The 3,923-nt window shown below is 39.4% G+C and overlaps 1 protein-coding gene across 1 annotated transcript in view; it reads right to left on the bottom strand.

Annotated features, from left to right (window-relative positions):
* Window positions 1-3,923, bottom strand: part of BOP1 (block of proliferation 1) — a 25,123-nt gene that overhangs the window by 1,723 nt on the left and 19,477 nt on the right. The window lies entirely within an intron of this gene.

Genomic DNA, 3,923 nt, shown 5'->3' with positions numbered 1-3,923 from the left:
AGATGTTCATTGAAATGAAAATAAACAACGTAATTTTTTTAAAAAAATTACTACTACTACTATTTGTTGTTGTTGTTATGTGTCATCGAGTCACTTGCAACTCATAGTGACAAGATCCCTAAACACCGTTCTATCCTGTGCCAACCTCACCGTCTCAAACACACTCATTCCCACCACTCCAGTCACAGAATCGATCCATCTCATCGAAGGTCTTACTCTCCTGTGCCATACCTCCACTTTCCCAAACATAATGTCCTTCTCCAAGGACCAGTCCTTCCTTGAAACATGCCCAAAGTATGTCAGATGAAGCTTCAGAATCCTTAACTCCAAGGAGCATTCTGGCTTCACCTTCTCCAGGACAAAACACTCTTCTCCAGCACCACAGCTCAAAGGCATCAATTCTCTGTCATCCCTGTTCACTGTCCAACTCTCTGATGCATAGCATGTAATTGCAAAGACTATAGACGGGATCAGGTGCACCTTAGTCTCCAATCTAATGTTGTTGCTCTTCAGTACTCTTGAGCGGTCCCTCACAGCTGACTTTCCCAGTGCAATTCATCTCTTGATTTCCTGGTTGCTGTTAGCAATTGTGTTGACTGTGGAGCCAAGTAAACTAAAACTGACTGTTAACTATCTCAATCTCTTCACCATCCATACCGATGCTGCAATTCGCCCAGTGGTGAGAATCTTTGTTTCCTTGATGTTGAGCTTCAATCCATATAGGAGGCTGCAGTCCTTGACCTTCTGCCTTTTTTGAGAAAACAGCAAACTGCCTTCCAGAGTGGTTGTACCATTTTACAACCCTACCAACAGTGTATATGTAAGAGTTCCTATCTTGTTACATCCTCTCCAACATTTATTACTTTCTGCCCTTTTAAACTTTGCCATTGCTACTGAGGTGATATGGTATCTCATTGTGGTTTTGATTTACATCTCTCTTATTGCCAGTGATTTTGAGCATTTCTTTATGTGTCTGTTGGTCATCTGAATATCTTCCTCTGGGAAAATCTTTTCATGTCTATTTCCCATTTTGTAATTGTATTATCAGTCTTTTTCTTGTGGAGGCCTTGTAGGATTCTGTAAACTTTTGATATGAGGCCCTTGTCTGAAATTGTATTGACAAATGTTTTTCCCAGTCAGTAGGTTTTCTTTTCAGCATATTGGAAAAATTTTCTGATGTGCACAGGTATTTATTCTTTAAAAGGTCCCATTCATCAGTTTTATTCTCTCCAGATTGAGCATTTCTGGCTGTATTTGGCACTCTTTGTGCCATAGACTAGGCTGTCTAAACTTGATCCCAGTTTGTCTCTGATGAACTTTATGATTTTGGAATTTACTTTGTTCTCTCTTGAGTTGGTTTTTATGTATGGTATGAAATGTGGATCCTGTTTCAGCTTTGTGCAGTTTGAGTTACAGTTTTAGTTTTTTACAGTTTCAGTAGTACAGTTTTGCCAGCATCATTTGTCGATGGGTTGTTATTTCCCCTCTTGATAGATTTTAATTCCTTATAGAATATTAGTTGACCATAGATAATTGGGTCCAAATTTGGGTTCTTGATTCTATTCAATTGGTCTATGTCCCTGTCCTTTTATCATCACCATACTGTTTTGGTTCCTAGTGCTGTTTAGTAAGTTTTGAGATCAGGGAGTATTATGCTTTCTACTTCAGTTTTATCTTTCAAAAGTCATTTGCTTATTCTGGGTCTCTTTCCACTCCAAATAAATTCAAAATTTCCCTTTTGATCTCCTTGAAAAAGGAATTTGGTAACTGTATTTGGATTGCATTAAACATGTAGATTGCATTTTCCTTTTCCTTAGGTCTTTTATGATGTCTCACAGAGATATTCTGTAGTTTTCTTTGTACAGGTCTTTGGTGTCTCTAGATAACAGTGTTTGATTTGCTCTTGTAAATTGTACTGCTTTCTTGGTTTCCTTCTCTGAGTTCTCATTGTTACTGTAGAGGAATACCACTCATTTGGGGACATTGATCTTATATCCTGACACTTTGCAGAATTTGTCTACTAGCTCTACGAAGTTTTTATTTTTGTTGTTATTGAGTTCTTTGGGTTTTTCTGTGTACACTATCATATCATTTGCACATAGCGACAGTTTAACCATCTCTTTGCCTATCAGGATGTCCTTTGTTTCCTTCTCTTGTCATATTGCCCTAGTAAGCACTTGAAGTACAATATTGAATAGAAATGGTGACAGTGGACATCCTTGTCTGGTCCCTGTTTGCAAGAAAAAATGTTTTTACTCTTTCTCTATTGAAAATGATATGGCTTTTGGTTTTGCATATATACTATTCGTTATATTGAGGATATTCCCATCTATTTAAATTTTGTTTAATGTCTTTCTCAGGAAGTCACGTTGTATTTTTTTCAGATGCCTTTTTTTCATCAATAGCTAAAATGATGATGGTCATCATTTTGGTTCTTGTTGTTTGATTTGTTAATATGATGACTTATGTTGATTGAGTTTTCCTATGTTCAACCATTCTTTCATATCTGTTATGAATCCCATTTGGTCATGATGAATTATTTTTTTTATGTGCTTCTGGGTTCTATTGGCAGGGATTTTTGCCTCTATATTCATGGGAGATAGTGGTCTGCAGTTTTCTTTCTTGGTAATACCTTTGCCTGGTTTTGGTATTAGAGTTATGCTTCCTTCATAGAATGACTCTGGGAGTGTTCTTTTTATAGTTTTAAAAATACTTTAAGTAGAATTGATGATAGCTCTTCTCTGAATGTTTAGTAGAATTCAGCAGGGAAGCCATCTTGTCCAGGACTTTTCTTATGGGGAAGTCTTTTTATGTCCTGTTCAATTTTTATTTTCTTTGTAATGGATCTGTTCTTAATCTTGATGTTCAGATTTAGAGAAGTATCAGAAAGACAAGTATTTTACAGAAAAGTGAAATATACATCCCTTATTGTGGAGTTAACCATTAGTATCAGTGTTGTCCCTGCCTTTGGCACATGTGTCTTTACCCACTTATTTCTCTGCTCCACCATCCACCAGGATACCCATCCACTTCCACACACTCCCTTCAACATCTATCGCTCACTGTCCAGCCCTTGATCTGATAGCTTATATCTGAAGTTTCCTTGGCTTCTGTGATTCCAGACACACCAGCTGCTGATAGTTTCTTATGCTGTGACCAGTGTCTCTTAAGTTTAGTGGTGTTTCCCAAGTAAAGGTGAAACTGAAGAGGACCGAAAGTGTCTGCTACAGAGGCTCAAGGACTGCAGCCTCCAATATGGATTAAGGCTCCATGTCAAGACAAAGGTTCTCACCACTGGGCCAACTGGCATCATCAGATGGATGGTGAAGAGATTGAGATTGTTTACAGCTTTAGTTTGCTTGGCTCCACGGTCAACACTCTTGGCACCAGTAGCCAGGAAATGAAAAGACGTATTGCGATGGAGAAGTCTGCTGTTAGGGACCTCTCCAGTGTACTGAAGAACAATGGTGTCTCTCTAGAGACTAAGGTGCATCTAATACAGGCCATGGTGTTTGCTATCACTTGTTATGCATCAGGAAGTTGGACAGTGACTAAGGAGAATAGAAGGAAAACTGATGGCTTTGAGCTGTGGTGCTGGAGAAGAGTATTGAGGGTACCATGGACTGCTAGGAAAAAAACAGATTCATCCTGGAAAGGATTAAACTAGGCGGTTCCTTGGAGGCAAGGATTCTGAGGCTCCGTGTAACATGTTGTTGTTGTTGTTGTTGTGTGCCCTCGAGTCGTTTGCCACTCATAGCGACCCTATGCACAACATCCCTAAACCCTGCTCTATCCTGCGCCAGCCGCACTGCCTCTGACACACCCATCCCGATTACCCCAGTCACCAAATCAATCCATCTCATAGAGGGTCTTTCCCTCCTGCGCTGTCCCTCCACTCTCCCAAGCATGATGTCCCTCTCCAA

The sequence above is a fragment of the Elephantulus edwardii genome, unplaced genomic scaffold (genome assembly GCF_000299155.1).
Source record: "Elephantulus edwardii isolate Elephantulus edwardi_28Jun2011 unplaced genomic scaffold, EleEdw1.0 scaffold00495, whole genome shotgun sequence".
NCBI lineage: Eukaryota > Metazoa > Chordata > Mammalia > Macroscelidea > Macroscelididae > Elephantulus > Elephantulus edwardii.
Note: the sequence above shows the minus strand (reverse complement) of the source record. Positions and strands in the feature narration are given on the sequence as shown.